General features: G+C 49.0%; 1 long non-coding RNA gene across 2 annotated transcripts in view; it reads left to right on the top strand.

The window, feature by feature from the left end:
* Positions 1 to 16,687: 16,687 nt before the first annotated feature.
* The window catches only part of LOC138995495 (uncharacterized), a 22,118-nt gene continuing 20,524 nt past the window's right edge, over positions 16,688 to 18,281 (top strand). The window contains exon 1 of one of the 2 annotated variants that reach the window (XR_011468633.1): positions 16,688 to 17,126. This is a non-coding gene — a long non-coding RNA (uncharacterized lncRNA). Of the gene's footprint in view, positions 17,127 to 17,675; positions 17,691 to 18,281 lie in introns of those variants that run through there. The other variant, XR_011468634.1, reaches the window with a different exon arrangement.

The raw sequence follows: 18,281 nt of genomic DNA, 5'->3' as shown, positions 1-18,281 counted from the left end.
CTAAAGTTTATCAATGACTGAAGACAAAACCAGTATTAAGATAATAAGGCTCTCTGCCCAGGTAGTAGAAATGGTCACCAAAGAAAGGCCTGGGTAAAAGAGACATTTTGAAGTCAATACGACCTATTGCCAGAATATGTATGAGGTATGCTGTAGTTGTGTGTATTGTTGTATGTTGTTGTACGTGTGTTGATGTTCTTTGTGAACGGTGACGCTGAGATGAGCTTGGCGTGCAGGATTAAGTTTAGAGAAGCAGAGGGCTACCGCTAGTCAGGCAAGTAGCAAAGCCCCCAAAGCTCTCATAGCTTTTGTTTGGGGAGTACAGCAAATAACAATGGAGTACAGCAAGTGACAATGATTAACAGGCATGCTTTTGAGATCATCAGAGCTAAGTTATACATTACACTATTAATTTCCTATGTTATACAAAGACCCTTTCCACCTGCAGCAGTGTACCCTCCCTGGCTTTCCATGCCCTCATGGACTATTTATCATGTCAAGGAAAGTTCTGCCTCTGAACAATAAGTCTTGCGTGCAAGACTTTGTTCTGACGTGGCCTGCTTGCAGGCCCCCGCCTTTTCTTGGTAGAATGTCCTCTTCTAGTTAACTTTTCATTCCACTTGTCCAGCTACATACGTGGCTTTTGGATGTTGATCCATCCCAACTGGAAGAATGGTTGTGTGCCTTCGCCAGTGTTGCTCAGTGGTTGGAGCATCAACTCAGGTTCGATGCCTGGTCAAATGCATACCTGGGTTGCAGGTTCAATCCCTAGTCCTGGGTTAGGGCACGTGTGGGAGGTAACCAATCGATATGTCTACATCGATGCCTCTCTCTCTCTCTCTCTCTCTCTCTTCCCCTTCCTCTCTTTTACTCTCTCTAAAAAGCAATGGAAAAGTATCCACAGGTGAGGATTAACAAACAAAAAAAGAATGGTTGTGCTACTGACTAGGTAAAACAAGACCGTAGATGGACATTTACTTAGAAATGCCTAGCAGGCAGTTGGCAATACAGGACAGTACTTGGGAGAAATAGAGCTGACAGTAAACTGAGATGTAAGAGAAAAGGCACTGGAGTTTCAGTTAGGACTGACTTCTAGACCAGGCCTTGTCTTTCACAGTGTCACTTTGGACATGTCATTTTGGACAAGTCGCTTAATCTGTTGAGACTATTTCCTCATATATTAAAAAACATACACAAGCCCTGACCTGTTTGGCTCAGTGGATAGAGCGTCAGCCTGCGGACTCAAGGGTCCCAGGTTCAATTCCGGTCAAGGGCGTGTACCTTGGTTGCGGGCACATCCCCAGTAGGGGGTGTGCAGGAGGCAGCTGATCGATGTTTCTCTCTTATCGATGTTTCTGGCTCTCTATCCCTCTCCCTTCCTCTCTGTAAAAAATCAATAAAATATATTTTTTAAAAAAACATACACAAACAACAAGAATGTGCCAATCTCCTCAAAATCTAGTTAAATCTACTCATATAATAATCAGATATCCATAACTGGAACTTTTTTTTCTTCTGTTGTCTCATATCAGGTTCTTTCTCCATTATATGACTTACCTCGTGTGCTTTGCACAAAGTAGGAGCTCAGTAGATACGTCTTGAATTGCACAGAATTGTGTGGTGAAATAGAAAAGACCATCATTTAATCTCTCTGAGACCTAAATTTCTTTATTTATAAATTAAGCAAGTTAATCTTTAAAGTTCTTTTGAGTTACAGAATTCTGTTAGCCAGCTATGTTCTATGGATTGAGAGGACTGAAGTATCTGATCTCTAAATTCCTTTCCAACTCCAATATTCAATGATTTTATAATATTGAGTTGCAAGTAATCTCATAGAAGTGACAGTTGAACAAGTTCTCAAAAAGAAAATGTGTAGAAGAATATTAAGAACAGAAGCAAAAAGAAAAAAAAAAAGAACAGAACCAAGCCTGGCCGACATGGCTCAGTGGTTGAGTGTCCACCTATGAACCAGGCGGTCACGGTTTGATCACCAGTGTGGGTTGTGCAGGAGGCAGTCGATCAATGATTCTCTCTCATCACTGATGTTTCTCTCTCTCTCTCTCTCTCTCTCCTTTCCTCTCTGAAACCGATTAAAAAAAAAATAGTAGGCCACGTTCTGTGGGTAAATTTTAGTTTGATTTGAACCAATCAAATAAACATTTGATCCATTCTTGTTAATCCTTCAACTTCTGAATTCCAGGTTCTGTCAGGTGAGGTTCTATGCGGTGTTTCTGAAGGAAATTGCCCTGTAGGCAGGAGTCATTCCTGCAAGCTGGAAGAGATCAGAGCTAACTCCAAGAAGAGAGATTATTTTTTTTTAAAATATTTTTATTAATTTTTTTACAGAGAGGAAGGGAGAAGGATAGAGAGTTAGAAACATCAATGAGAGAGAAACATCCATCAGCTGCCTCCTACACATCTCCCACGGGGGATGTGCCCGCAACCAAGGTATATGCCCTTGACCGGAATCAAACCTGGGACCTTTCAGTCCGCAGGCCGACGCTCTATCCACTGAGCTAAACCGGTCAGGGCAAGAGAGATTATTTTTTCCATTGGATTCTGACATAAATAAACTCTGCCTACTTTTACCCCTGTCAGCCTATTCCAAAGAAATAGAAGGAAACCATGTTCCCTGCTTTGGAGACAGACGGATCTGGGTTCAGGGCCTGGCCCCACAATTTACTACTTATATGACTCAGCACAGTTACTTAATCTCTCTGCAGAGTCTCTGTGAGTTTTGAGGGGTCTATACAATGCAAGTAAAGCACTTAGAACAGTGCCTAGCAAAGATTAGAGCTTAATAAATGTTAGTTATTACAGTAACAGAAGGGATACATAAAACCAATTCAAAATGGGTTTTATCTATTTATACTTTAATAAGAATGTGCCCGCCATTCTGGAAATTCACATCAGTGCAGGTTAAATGACGCTGCTTGTTTACCTCTCTTCCCAGCCCAGCTCAGCCCCTCCAGCCCCTTTTCTTCCTGTCCTCACCCAACTCTCCTGTGGGGTTGGCTGGGCAGTGGGGGGGCGGGGGTTGGGGGGGGATGACGACATTGCCATAACCTGGCATGACCACTGGGAGGCGCATTTGCGCCACAGAAGGAGTTCCAACTCTGCAGGAGTAAAAGTCCCCTGTCTCCAGGCCGCGTATCTCCGGTTTGGAGTATATTGCTCTAGTGCAGTGGTCGGCAAACTCATTAGTCAACAGAGCCAAATATCAACAGTACAACGATCGAAATTTCTTTTGAGAGCCAAATTTTTTAAACTTAAACTATATAGGTAGGTACATTGTTACTAACTTAATTAGGGTACTCCTAAGCCGGCCTTTGCTAAAAACGTCCTCAATCTGATTGAGGTACGTTCGCTGAGGTCAACCCCTTCCAACTCTCCCATCCACACTCGTCTTGTATACTTGTTCCGTCTATCTCCTTTCCGAAAACCGACTTCTGCGCATGGGCCAGGAAGTTTCAATCGCACTGTACGTGTGCGCCCGCACGTGGTATTTTGTGGAAGAGCCACACTCAAGGGGCCAAAGAGCCGCATGTGGCTCGCGAGCTGCGGTTTGCCGACCACTGCTCTAGTGTACTATTTGTGTGTGTGTGTGGGGGGGGGGGGGGTATTTGTTTAGTTGTTGCTGTTTTTTGAATCCTCACTCAAGGATATTTTTCCATTAATTTTTAGAGAGAGTAGAAGAGAGAGGGAAAGACAGAGAGAAATATCGATGTGAAAGAAACACATTGATTGGTTGCCTCCTGCATGAGCCCCAACCAGGGCCCGGGATGGGGAGGGGCCTACAACCAAGGAACATGCTCTTAACTGGAATCAAACCCAAGACCCTTCTTTTTTTTTTTTTTTCGCTTAAAGTATTACAAAGGGTATTACATAAGTGTCCTTTTTTCCCCCCCCGCCCTTGACAAGCCCCTGCCCTCCCTTACCCTCCAGTGTCTTATGTCCATTAGTTATGGTTATATGGGTGCATACAAGTCCTTCGGTTGATCTCCTACTCCCCTCCCTCCTGTCCCCCAACCCTCCCTGGCCTTCCCACTGCAGTCTGACAATCAGTTTGAGGCAGCTCTGCCACTGTATTTATTATTGTTCAAAAGTTTGTAATGGTCTTAATTATCCATGAAAGAGTGAGATCATGTGGTATTTTTCCTTCATTGACTGGCTTGTTTCACTTAGCATAATGCTCTCCAGTTCCATCCATGCTGTTGCAAATCAAACCCAAGACCCTTCAGTCTGCAGGCTGATGCTCTACCCACTTCTACCCACTGAGCCAAACCAGCCAGGGCTTCAGTGGACATTCTTCATGCCCATCAACCTCGTGCCTCAGGTCGGAAACCCACTGTTGGGAGAGATTGCAGAGCCCCTTGTCTCCACTCCTGCTGGCAAAAGGAATGGGTTTGAACCATAGCTAGAGGGGGTGGGTTGGAGTTATCTGTGATATTTAGAGGAGAAAAGCTGGAGTCTCTTTAAACAGGGAGAAAGGGACAGAGAGCAGCATGAAAACAGGGTTACCTGGAAACAAGTGGAGGGGTGGGGTGACTTGCACCATAATTGGCCAGAGGGAAGGCTTAGTATATTTTTGCCAAAAGATTAAGCAAATCAGTGAATAAAAAATGAATGAGCTGTGTAAGTGAATCTGAGTGAATGAGTGAAATATGGTCTCTCTCTAGGGCAGTGATGGCGAACCTATGACACGCGTGTCAGAGGTAACACGCGAACTCATTTTTTTGGTTGATTTTTCTTTGTTAAATGGCATTTAAATATATAAAATAAATATCAAAAATGTAAGTCTTTGTTTTACTATGGTTGCAAATATCAAAAAATTTCTATATGTGACACGGCACCAGAGTTAAGTTAGGGTTTTTCAAAATGCTGACACTCCGAGCTCAAAAGGTTCGCCATCACTGCTCTAGGGTAAGGTATTCTAAGGTTTGAGGACACCAGGTGGCAGCATGAGACAACAAACCAAGAGAGGAATGCCTCTTCCTGGCTGCTCTGAAAGAAGCGGCACTTCATCGGTATTCGCCTCAATTGCTTTTCTCTGCAAAGGTGCTTTCACATGATGGCACTCTCTCTAATGGGAAAGACACAGAAGCAGGCAGGGGAGAGAAAACCTGGAAGGGAGCCAGATACATATTACCTGGGGTTGGTTCCAGCTCTCAAAAGGGTATAAGAAAGAAGCAAGTTAACCCTAGCTGGTTTGGCTCAGTGGACAGAGTGTCGGCCTGTGGACTGAAGGGTCCCGGGTTCGATTCTGGTCAAGGGCACATGCCAGGCTTGCAGGCTCAATCCCCAGTGGGGAGCGTGCAGGAGGCAGCCAATCAATGATTCTCTCTCATCATTGATGTTTCTATCTCTCTCTCCCTCTCCCTTCCTCTCTGAAATCAATGAAAATATATTTAAACAAACAAACAAAAAGAAATAAAGCACTTGAAACAGAACACAATATCAGCCATTATCATTGCCACTTCTAACCACCTGCAGTATTTTACAGTTTACAAGAAATTTGCCATGCATTGTCTCATTTACTCAATTAAACAAATATCAATCAAATGCCTGCTATATGCCCAGCACTCCTCTGGGCACTTCATAGAGAAATAAACAAATGAGCATGATTCCTGCCTTCATGGAATGTTCAAGGAAGTTTTGTTTTCTGTTTAAGCTGACATATCCACTGCTTTGGATTAGAATCTTGGCGCTGGGGAGACATGGTAGGACTGGCTAGTTCAACCACTTAACCAAACAGAAATTCCTTCATCTACATCTCTGATGAGGGGCCACTCTTAACCTAGCATTCTCTATATTTGGCCTTTTCCAGGCATTTGTACATTCTTCTTCATGCCAACCCTAATCTGCTTATTTCTATTCACTGATTCTTCTCCTGCACCATTAAGTAAGTCTGTCCCTCTTCTCATGATGGCCCATTCAATAATATTTATTTATTTATTTAAGGGGGAGAGAGAGAGTCAGAGACAGAGAAAGGGAGGAAGGGGGAGAAGAAAGAGTGACATCGAGGATTTGTTGTTCCATTTATTCATGCATTCATTGGTTGCTTCTTGTATGTACCCTGACCAGAGATCGAACCTACAACCTTGGCATGTCAGGATGACACTCTAACCACCTAAGTTACCTGGCCAGGGCCTGGCCCATTAAATAATAAAGACAGATACCATGTCTCAGGCATCCATCAGTTTTTTCACAATGCTTTATTTTTGAAGAAGCATTTTAAGTATTTCTCATGTGTTAGGCACTCATTTAACCTCACCACGAACCTTGTGCAGTAAATAGCATTCTCATTTTACTGATAAGGAAAACAAAGATGAGACATGTCAAGTAACCCCCACAGGTCACACGCCTTGTGTGTAGCAGAGCCCCTTCACTTTTTTTTGGCTAATTATCTTCTCAACCCTCTCATATGTCAGTATCTCACTTCAGATGAAACCTTTTCACAGAATAGTAACAGTTTTCACCTTTCTTGATCTAGATGTGATTCTTTTGCTCATAGAGCCAAAAACATTCACTTTAAGCAGTTATATCATGTTATTGACTCACAGTGAGCTGTAGTTACCTAAATGTTGAGGTCTTATTGATAAGCATTCTCTCTCATCAAGTGTGGTCTCTCACTTTCTCTGCTTTCCCCTACATTCTGCAGGTCCGGGTCCTGCCCATTCAAGGACTATCCAGCTCCTGCTTAATGAAAACTTTCCTGACTCCACATTACCCCAAGTGAACATTGTCTTTTTCTCTCTCCGTAGAATTTCTATCTCATTTTCTGAGCACATACCATGTTCTGCTATGTACACCAGTAATTTGTGTCCTTGTCTTCACCCTTTAATCAGGGCATGAGCCTCATTCCCCTGTGTGTTTCTTCGTGCCTTGTAGCTAGAGGTATCCAGCAAACACTTGTCAAATGAACAAATGTTGTGATTGGGAGTTCATACTTTGTCCCTAAATATATAAATGCTTCACACATTCCTGTTAAATTTCTTGAGCAAATCCTGTCTAACTTCTCTGTGGTGTGGGGCTCAGTCCCTGCTCTGTCTTGCACAGTTTGTATGGAGCACCCACCAGGAACTGTATATATCTCCTTGATTTTTCACAGCAGTCCTGTGAGCTAGGTATGGTCTCTGTTTTACAAATGAGGAAATGGATGGTCAGAGAGCCAGGATCCAGACCCCAGATCACATAGCAGGTAGGAGCTGGGATTGGTTCAAAATGACATCTTCCTGACTCCCGTGACTGTGCGGCTTCTGTCTGTTGCTTTTCTAAAGTGAAACATGTGCCCCTGCAGGAGCCCAGGTGTGTTGGGCAGAGCTGGGGGCCATCTGCAGGGGATCGGACAGGCTGCGGGGAGCCCCTTTAAGTTCTGGAGCAGACTAGAAAATAGCTAAGAGTGATGGTTAGGGGACAGAATGGAACAGAAGTGACCAAGACAGAAGGGAACTGTGGGAAGGGAGGGCTATTCTTTGTGTGTGAAGCTCTCTTTCTCCTGATTCCCTTTTGAATAACTTTTATCTCCGGTAAGTCTTCGCTCCAATGCCACCTTCTCAAAGAGGCACCGCCCCCCACTCCCTTGCCCTGTTTTGTATTCCATTTCTCTTCTATGGCCGTTATCATCTTTTACTGATAACTTGCAGGATCTCATTCCTGAGCCTGATCTCCGTAAGCTTCCCAAGAAGCTCCTCCTAAGCGTCCTGCTCCCCCACATTTACGAAACCCCCATAGCAAATAAGAGGACAAATGTGAAGAGCCTATAGAATAAATGACTCTTAGACGGAATCAAATTAGTGTTTATGTGGGTTTTTGTGTCCTTCTCCCCAACAGTTCTGCCAAGGGAGAGAGGAAAGTTAGATTTTAATCATTATTTTTCCTAACCGTCACAGGTGGGAGGAACTCAGGAGAGACGAGAAAGAGACCAAAAATGAGCTGGGGCTAAGGTGGCCTCGGAGCGGAGACAGCAGGACTGTGGGGCGAGGAACAGCCTGTCCCACACCTCCGCAGGGGGCTGATCCTCGGAGACCCCCAGAGCCCCGGCCCGCCCCTCTCCCCATTCCCATCATCGCAGGCTCCAGAGAAGAATGCAGGTCAGGAGCATAAGCGACCTTTCACACCTCAGACAAACTAAGTTTGTTTTCTCCTTTTCTGTCCAGCCCGCAGCAGGAGGGAGGGGGAAATGGGATGGGCCTTGTCCAACTTTCTTTGGCAACAATACCCCAGAGGAGCTGAGGTGGAGGGAGTAAAGGATCTATTTATTTTGGCTCAGGAAGGACAATGTAAGCAGATGGTCTTTGATGGGATTAGCGGCGTAATCTCTAAGACCCTGGTAAATTGGAAAATGATCCATTATATTCCACAAACCTTTGGCGGCTTCAGCTTCTGGGGAAGGAGGGGCAGGGCTGGTGGGGGGGGGGGGCACCTTGTTAGAAAGGATCCCCCTCTGGGAGCAGGCAAATCCCCGCAGCACAGAGAATTTGGGAAGAAGTTCGTTAGCTGTGTGATGCAAGCCTCTCTCTTCTGGAGAGAAGACAAGAATCAGAATTCTCCCGTGCCTTCTCAGAGCCTCTTTTTTCTCCTCCCCCTCCCTCAGCTGGGTGTGCTGGAGTGTCTTCACCACCACCCCTTGCCCCCATCCCTTTCCGTCCCCAGGGCGGCCAGGGGACTCTTCTTTGAGAGCGAACTGTATTGGGCCACCTGCCTTGGAAGGTCAGAAAATTCTTCTTAGACTCCCAATTATAGTCCTGCACTGTAATCTCAGTCCACTTCCCACTCCAACCCTGCAGCTCAGGTGGGCCCCTCCACGCTCCACACGCTTGAAAGCCAGGCAAAGAAAGAGCCAGGAGGAGGAGGACTAGGTGAACTGCAACTGGGGGCAGGGATTAGGGAAGAGGGAAAACTGTGAAAGGGGCGGTAAGGTGATAATGAACCACTTTGCCCAACCCTCCAGCCTCTTAACTCACCTCCATCCCCCAGAGCCCAAGTGCCTGGAGGCCTAGGGTCCCCTCCATCTGGAGAACCTGGGCTGCCGAGTTGGGGGCATATGGGAGACCCATTCAGCATGAGGTGTGGTGCAGTAGGAGGCACTGATGTAGTCGGATCATATAAGGTATTTACAATATGTGTGATATTTTGCAGCCATAGATCACTTTGTCGTTGATAAAGAAACTTTGATGTGCAGAATATCATTCAGATCTTGTAACATTTGAAAAATTGGACAGCAGGTTTAGAGAGGGTAAGCGACTTGCCTAAAGTCACCTAGTTTAGTGACAGAGCCAGGAATGAAATTTAATATCATTATACTATGAGATCTATTCATGTTGATAAATATACGTCTAGCCCTGGCTGATGTGGCTGAGTTGGTTGGGGATTCCAGGTCTGGGCACATGCCCGGGTCCTGGGCTATATCCTGGGCAGGGGCCATGTAGGAGGCAAATGATCCATTTTTCACTCATATTGATGTTTCTCTCTCCCCCTTTCCCTCTCCCTCTTTCTCTCCCCCTCTCTCTCCCTCTCCTTCCCTCTCTAAAAATCAGTTTAAAAATCTTTTCAAAATATATATGTCTAATTTTTTTTTTAACTACTGCACATTTTTATTTATTCATGTCAGCATTTAAGTTGTTTCCAAGACTTTATTCTTACAGCCATTCTTGAACAAGTACTGGCTGGTTGGAATTGTATCAAATGTATAGAATTAACTTGGAGGATTAAAAAATAAACACAAACTGTCTTAACATGTATTTTCCCATACATAGTTATCACCATTCTCGGAAAATAAATATGTAAATAAAGAAAGTGGGAGGGCGTGAACAGGTAGAAAGGTCGCACAGATTACTCAGTTTCAAGTAGAAATGCCAACACTTTTGAGTGCGTTAACTTTATCTGTGAGAGATGTAGCAGGTGACTGGTGGAGACTCCATGAGGAATGTGACCTGGGTAGTATTTTATTTTAGGCAATTTCAATGAACTGAGGGATATTTTATTTTATTTTAGTATAATTTTAAAAGAGAGGGACACTTTATGTTATATATTTGTTTATTGGAGGTAATGTGAGGCTGACACAGATTTGTAGACCAGAAAACAGGAAGGCACAGTGGAGAGGCAGCAAGCTACAGTCATTCCCCATTTCTCAATGTCCCCCCACTTTTGACCCCCCCCCCCCCATGAAAATCAAAAAGTCCACATGACAGTTCTAAATCAGAAAAAAAAAAAGAAGCTACGTGTTCTTGGCCCCTCTTCTCTCCCATCTTCCTGCTCCTCGGCTTGCGGGCTGCCCTCTTACCCCAGCGCCTCTTGGTTACGATTGCTCGGCCCCGGGGCTGGGGTCGCGAGCAGCGGCGGGCGGGCGGCCGCGGAGCCGCGGTCCCCGCGCTCGGGACCGGCCGGGCTTTGCGAGGCCAAGCCCGCGAACCTGCGGGGAGCTGAGCCCGCGAGGCGGCGGGGCCAGGGTCGCGCTGGGTTTTATTTCACCGGGAACGGGCCCGGCGGCGGCGAGGGGCGGAGGTGGCCTCTGTGTCTGCGCTGCTGGCGGCGGGAGTGCGACCCGGGGACCCTCCCGCGGGGCTTTCGCGGGAGCCGGGTCGGCGCCGGGGCTCGGCCGCCGGCTCCCGCTCCCGCTCCCGCAGCTCCCCCGGCTCCCGCCCGCGGCTCCCGGTGAGGTCCCTGCCCTCGGGCGCCTCGGAGCCTTCTCTTTTGTACTTTGTTTCCTTGCCTTTCCGATAATTAGTTTAACATTCTAAACGTCGTTGGTATGTTTCTTTTTATTTCATTTCGCGTCATTTGATCTCATGTTTTAACATTTATTTCTTTTCAAATGGATTTTTTTCTTTTTCTCTGTTTCCGATTCTCTCTTTTCCGCCCTCTGGTACCTCATTTCCCTCCTGGGCGCCCGTGGGGTCGGGCCGGGAGGGGAGCGAGAGGCCCGCACCCCGCGGCCGCCCCTGCCCCTCCGGGCGGCGCCTAGCCGGGCTTGGTGGGAAGCGGGAGCCCCGCCGCCGCCCGAGCTGCGGGACCGGACAGGTGGGCTCCGGCGGGACTGCGGGCAGTTTCAGCCTGGCTTTGGCCCCCTGGGCCAGACAGGGGGACAGTTCTACACACGTGGACGCCTCAGGGGCCGCAGACCATGGTCCTCGAACCCCTAGTCTCGCAGCCAAGTCAAGGGTGTGCACCCACAGCACGCAGGGGGAACCCTGAGATCCACAAACGTCACACATGCAGGCCCCAACCACACGCACAACACAGCGTGCACATACGTACTATGGACATATATGTGACTGTAGTACATACACCCCAACCCCACACGCATGATTGCACGCTGCAAACAGACATGACCCTGCTTGCACCACTAGCAGCTCAGGAGGGTTTCTCGCCAGGTTAGGACTGGCGATGGTCAGTGATGACCTTCCAACAAGCACTGAGCACGGCCATGGGAAGAGAACCCGCCTGCTTTCACCAGCAGCAGCCATACACACAGCCACCCAGAGCTCAGCACGTTCTGGACAAGGTTGCAGGGGCTTCAAAGATGGGGAATGCTGGCTACTTGTTTAACTAAGGGACCCAGCTCAAATCCAAGAGCCTGAGTCCCAGAAATGAGCATCAGACCTAGAGAAGCAAACAGAACCATCACTGCACCAAGAAAACAGCGCGGTGCTAACAGCATCAAGCAGGCACGGCTGTGTGTGCCAGTCTGCGTTCATGCTGCATGTATCACACACAGTTCTGGCGCTCGGCCAGGTGCGCACACAGAGACCGTTATTTTTGTGGAAACGAGCAAAGGAGGAGATGTATATGGTTCCAGGGATAAAAGTAACACGCGTGTACAAATATAGGGAACAGTCCAAACCCAGGGAGATGGAAAGTAGAAAATCTCTCTCCAGCTCAGGGTGTTGTCATCAGGCTGGTGCGCTGGCTCGGGCTCTGTGAGGAGGTCTGATCTCCCTTCCAGGGCAGACATGATTGTTTGGCGTCATGGTTGCTCTGTGGGGAAAGGCTGGCTTGTCAGAGAACCATACGTATCTGATATATTATCAATCCACCAAAAGGGTGATTTTGTCAACTTTAGGGGGAGGGGAACTTCGGGGTAAAAGACTATCTAGACCGAACCCCTGAAGTCCTGGGTCTGGAAGGTGCCATTGGCAGGAGCAGAGCAAGTGGTGGCCAGATACGCCCGCCTGATGGTGGAGCCTGACTGCACACAGAGACCATGCTCAGACCTGCTTCACACAGACAGCTCCTGACAACCCCTGGGCAAGAGGCAGGAAATGTGTGGTCCCAGATGTCCTGTTGCATTGCCAGAGTGATTAATTTTGGAGGAGAGAAGAGATATTTATGTGCGCACACAGGGCTCTATAGGCTTGGAACTCAGTTATTGTACAGGAGAGCCACAGAAGTAGGAAAGTAGATAGCTCAAAAGAGGGATGCCGGTGAGTCCCCATCGTTGACTGCCAGTCTGAGTGGAGAAGGGCAGCCCTGGGGCTGGGAGGGGGTCCATCCATTGTCCGAATGACTCCAGCTGAATGCAGAGGGGTGTGCCCGCTGAAGCTGCGTGTCTACTTGCCAAAACCCTGGGCTGAATCTGGCTGAGGCTGGGGGAGAAACAGGCAGAAGTGAGGGCTACATCCCCTGTCTTTAACGTGGGACAGAGAATGGCAAGCGTGGTCCCTGGGCGGGCTGGCTGTCAGTCTGTCTGCCTTGTGCTTGACTGGGGTTCTGGTGCCTGTCAGCCCCTTTCTCTCTCACTCTTGTGGGTCTCAGTTGCTGTGTGTAGGTTTCTCGCTCTGCCCAGGTTGTCTCTTTCACTACCTCTCAGCCCTTTGACTCTTCTGACTTATACAGCCACAAAGAAACCCAGCCAGACCCAGGAGCTGATACAAATACAGATGCGTATCGTAGATGTGTGGTCATTGGTGATAAAGCCCATCCATCTTGCTGGTCTATATATATTTATGTGAGCACATTTTCATTTCTCTGTAAAAATCTAAGGACAGCCTTGAAATTTTGTTTTTGGCTGCTGTCTTTTTGGGTGTCTGTGTCCAGTCCTCTCAGAGACCCTTCCCTTCCTCCTGACACCACACAAGAGCAGGCGTTTTGGTCCTTGGACCCTGCCACAGAATTAGCAATCCTCCCTCCCCCCACATTGCCTTCTTTGAGGTTTGCCTCAGGTGGTTTGCCAAAGGTTTTTTGGGGGGGAACAGAGAGGGCTGGATGGCCACATTGCAAGCAGTACCCGGAGAAAGAGATATTTGAAGCAACGGAGATACAATAGCTTGCTCTAGGTCAGCGGTTCTCAACCTGTGGGTCGCGACCCCTTTGGCGGTCAAACGACCCTTTCACAGGGGTCGCCTAAGACCATCCTGCCTATCAGATATTTACATTATGATTCATAACAGTAGCAACATGACAGTTATGAAGTAGCAACGAAAATAATTTTATGGTTGGGTCACAACATGAGGAACTGTATTTAAAGGGCCAGAAGGTTGAGAACCACTGCTAGGGGCTTTGGTGCCAGGCACAGAGATGCTTCCTAATCCACCTGGGGTTGGAAGCCTCTGAGTGGTGGAGGGAAGGATATGGGTGAGGCTCTGAAATCCCAGGAGCTGGTTCGTGGCCACCGAGAGCCACCACAATGCCATTCAGCCTGTCAAGGGAAGAGGTACCCAGCTCAGCAGGGCAAGTCCTGGGAACAATACGAAGGGAAAGCAGTAACAACTCTCAGGGCCCTGCTTCCCAGCCGTGCAGGACATGGAGCTGGAGAGCCCAGGACTGGACAGACAACAGGCAATCCTGAGAGAGAAGAGGGCTCCTGCTCAGTCCCGGGGGAGGAAGGAGGGCAGGGTCAGACTGTGTCTGTGCAGTTTGTGCTCGCCACGTGGTGCTTGGAATGAAGACTGAACCAAAAGCCTGCGCTTGAGTTCCCTGACCTCTTATTAGGTGGTGGGAAGAGTGCAAAGGAGGTGCTAATGTGGGATGGGCTGGGGTCAGCAGGGGACCGAAAGGTCTGGGCCCCCAGGCTGCCCCCACCCAGCGATCCTGGAGCACTCGCCGCTCCACTTCCAGATAAACAGACCCCTGTTTCCTCCAACCTCCATCCTTTGTGCCTCTCTCCCCGTGAGTTTTTGAGTCTTTCTCTGGCTCCTCCACTCCCTTGAACTGGGGGGTCAGTCTCTCCCCATCTCTGGGACTGCTTCACAGCTTTTCTGGCTTCATCTGTCTCTGTTCTCAGGTCTCTGTCTCTCTATCACCCCCCACCCCTTTGTTAATTCAGAGGATTCTTACTGAGCCCCTCCCCACTCTTCCCAGAATAACATTGAGTAAAATGAGAGATAACCCGCTGGGAGGTTTTTCCCTGTCCTCCTCCCTTCAGGCCCCTCTTCCAGGGCTGCAACCCCCTCTTACAATGTCAGATAATTGCTGGTGTGCAGCTCGCAGGAGCCAGAGCTGATACCAGGGAAGGAGGGGGGAGAGAAATAAATAATAATCTGCTTCCATTCAGCGGATATAGGTTACCTGATTTGCATATATGCTAATAATGCTATAATTACCCTGCTGTTCTGGCCTATGATCAAGTTCTATAAATACATAGAATAGCAGAGCTAGGCCTAGCAACACCACCCCCAAATTGTAAAGTGTGTGTAAGTATACGTGTGCACTTCTGTGTACTCTAAACGCAGGCCCCTCTCTCTGTTAGAATCCACCCCCTTAGAGATCCTAGCTCTTCTGGCTGTCAGAGAGCCCTTCTGTGTGTTGAGGCAACCCCAAGAAAGAAGGAAAGAGATGCCTGAATGAGAAAATAGGCTAGATTATATTTAATTCTTAGTATTAATATCCTTATGAATAAGTTATTAGTATTTTTAGGAAAATCAAAGACTTCCCCAAATTATCAAATTAGTTATCATTACCTGAATGCCAGAACCCCCCCTACAGGCCCACACTTTGGGGGTGCAGGTTGGGAGATAAGAAGAGGGCACCTCCATTTCCTAGGCCTGTTGAGATGTTTAAGAATGCGCTGTCTATGGGGAGAGGAAGTGGACTCCCTTTCCCCAAATCACCCCCATGCCTTAGTCTCCTAGCCCTCTCCCCACGCTCAGGGACCAGGGGAGATGCTGGTGGAGTTGTGCAGATTTTTGGATGATGATGCAGAAGTGGGTAGGAAGCTTGGAGGAACATAAAAGACGCAATCCACAGCTGTCTGCTTTTAATTATAATTATCCCCTTTTGCTTCCTTTCTGGCTAATGAAGGGGGATTTAATTTTTTTTCTCCCTTTTCTCCCCCCTCCCTCGTTGCCCTAGAATTGAGAAGTGGAGTGAGATGAGGGTCCTCCTCCCCTATCCCCTGGTTACTGGGAGAAAGGCAGACTCCAGAGGGTGGTGACAGTATGAAGAGATTTATAGGAACAAAAGGACAGGTTTGAGTTGCTGGACACGTCCCAGAGTTGGAGAGACACCCCCCCCCCATTCCACTGGCACCCCCTCCCATCAGCCCCACAGCTCCCTAGACAAGGAACTCAATGTCTTCCAGCCGGTGAGAAAGGAGCTGAAGGGAGTCCTGGTCTAGAGGGAAGGGGGAGGGAAGGGGTGGGGAGCTGGGGGGGGGGTGCAAAATTAGTCTCAAAGGATCTTTATTTCTGAGCTAGTGAAGCAGATGTAATCAAGGGGAGAGCAAAATAATCATCATGGGAGGAATGAGGGGAGGGGGAAGCTGAGGCTGGAATTGGGGGACTGGGCCAGGATGGGGGGCAGGGAGCCTTGGGTGAGGGCAGTCTGTTGCCTTCTCTCACCTCCCCAAAGTCTTCCTACTTGGAGGTGGGGAAAGAAGGATCAGGTCTACAGACTCTGACCTTAGCCCTCAGAATCCCTCTCTCAGAGCTTAGTGATGGCCAGGCCAGAAGGTGGCTGGGAAGGCACGAGGAGCAGAAGAGCCCCCGCCCCAGTTGAGGGAGGTGGTGTGGAGAGGGAGACTGAAAGCAGTGGGGGAGGGTGAGAGAGGGGAGCCCGCAGAGACTCAAGTGGCCTCCAGGTCTGTGGGACAAAAGTTGGAAGGAGATTTGTGTATGGGAGAGGCGGGGAGGGGGCCTTGGGGAAGGGACGGGTTTTGACAATGAACTTGAGACAAACTTCATTAGCATGCAGGCCTGCTGTCTGTCACCTCCAGCCCAGACTGAGTTCTCATGCAGGCCAGGAAGAGTGGGAGGGGAAAAAGGGAGGGCTGAGGGTGGGGATGAGAGAGAGAAAAAAGACCAGACCATTGTACCATTCTGGGCCCCAGCTTCCACCAAATATCAGTCTGGCCCTGGAAGCCAACCCCAAGTTGCTCTCCCTCCTCTAAGAACAAGATAATTTATCTCCTACTTTGAATCTGTGGTCCCACCCCTCCTCTTGTCTAGACTCTCAAGCGGTGGCCTTCACGGCCCCCTACCTTGTTCCCCCACTCCAGCTCTCAGCCTTCATCTTCCATTGTCACTCTCTCCTTCACAACTAAGAACTGGATTTGTGACTAGTTGAGCTGACAGGGACAGGGAGTGGGGGGAGGTTGGGGAAGGAGGGACTGGAACGCCCTGAACCTCCAAATGGCAAGTTTTGCCCTCCATCACTCCTTAGCATGACCAACTCCGCTCCCCAGTGAGCCGCACACACAGCATGTAATCATTCTCTCCAGTTCCTAGTGAATTAGAACTGGAAGGAGACTGGGGACGGGGGCATTTCTGTTGCACCCTTCCTCTCGCTTCGCTTCCTCGGGGGATGAGGGTGGCCTGGAGGAACAATAGCTTCCCTCAGCCCCTCGTCCTGTCTCATGTTAGAAAAGGCAGAGGGATGAGGTGGGCACCGTGGAGATGACAAAGACCCCTTCCCACACGGGAGTGAGAAGGAAGGAGGAGGGGGCTCATCGGAGTGTGTTGTTATTTTGGTGGAGGTGGTGTCTCCAGACAGGGGCTGCACCCCCTTTTTGCTGCCTTTCCAGGGAGATCAACCAGAGAAAGAAAGAGGCAAACGGAAATTCCTGAATGGAGAGACAGATGCTACGTCATCAGAGCTGCATCCTCCCGTCCGCAGGAGGCGAGGAGCCCGGGGGAGACGCAGTCCAGCAGCGGGGGCCCCCCCGATCAGGCTGTCCTCACAGGAGCCTGGTAAGTGACTGTTCAGGAGAGTCTTAACCCCCTCAGACACCTGGGCTGGGGGTGGAGTGGGGCGGGATCCCCTAAAATCACTTAGGGCCCCCTACCCTTCCTATTTTGCCCTCTGACTAATGGAGGTGGGTACAATAATCACAGAAAGGAAAGGCTGAGGAAGGTTTAGGGGGTGAGCAAAAGGGACGAGGCAGGTGTGTGGCGAAGTAGTTGGCAGAGTGGGGTTTCACCTCCTGCTTCCTGGGCATCTACCAAGGCAGCGGCCCTGCCCAGCTACCCCAGAGCTCCTCTTGGTCCCCCTCCGTCACCTCGCCCTGGCCAACTGGGAGACAGCTCACTAAGTCTGTCAGTAGGATTGGGGGGGGGGGGGCTCTCGGGTCACGGTGCTACTGATCCTATTAACCTGCCCCGCCCTTCTCTCTACAAAACCCGCCAACATCTTAATGCTCACACCCGAGGAGAGGCAGGAAGGCGGATGGAGGAGATGGAGGAAAGAGAAAATGCTTCTGTGTTTGGACTTCTGACCTTCCCTCGCTCTGGCTCATTCCTCTGCCCCAGCCTCAGGTTTTCGGGGAGGACTAAGTCTGAGGGTCTGGGGGGATGGGAAGAAAGGAGCCACATTTCCAAAAAAGTGGAGACCAGAATTAGAAAAAAAAAATCCAAAAACATTTTATAGGAATGAGTTTCATTTCGTCCCCTCCTTCTCTGCTTTCCCCATGGCAGGTGGGAAAGGAGCTGAGGGAAGCTTACAGGCGAGGGAGGTGTTGGGAGCAGATGCTTAGGTTCGAAGGGGGAGAACCCTCCTCTAGCCCTCATCACACCCATCTGATAGTGTTTGGTTTTTAATTTCTTGTTTTTCAAGAAAAGCCAGAGGATATAGAAAGAAGGCACTATTCTCACCCCTAGACCCCACCCACACAGTGCTTTCTGGGAGACCGGCTCGGACCATTGTGGGGCAGTGGAGGTTGGGGGCCCCAGACTACTTTTGGTAGCCCAGAGGCCAGATTTCTGGGCGAGGCTGAGGCTCCCAGACACCAAACATACACACACATGTTCCATGCTCCTGAGCACCACCTTCCCCTGGGCGTTGTGCGGGGGGCGGGGGGGGGGGAGCGGGGGGGGGGCAGGGCAGAGATCAGTGAGGAGAGGTACTAT

The sequence above is a fragment of the Myotis yumanensis genome, unplaced genomic scaffold (genome assembly GCF_028538775.1).
Source record: "Myotis yumanensis isolate MYYU_CA2020_CCGP unplaced genomic scaffold, mMyoYum1.0.hap1 SCAF_17, whole genome shotgun sequence".
Lineage (NCBI taxonomy): Eukaryota > Metazoa > Chordata > Mammalia > Chiroptera > Vespertilionidae > Myotis > Myotis yumanensis.
This window is presented reverse-complemented; position numbering and strand designations above follow the sequence as displayed.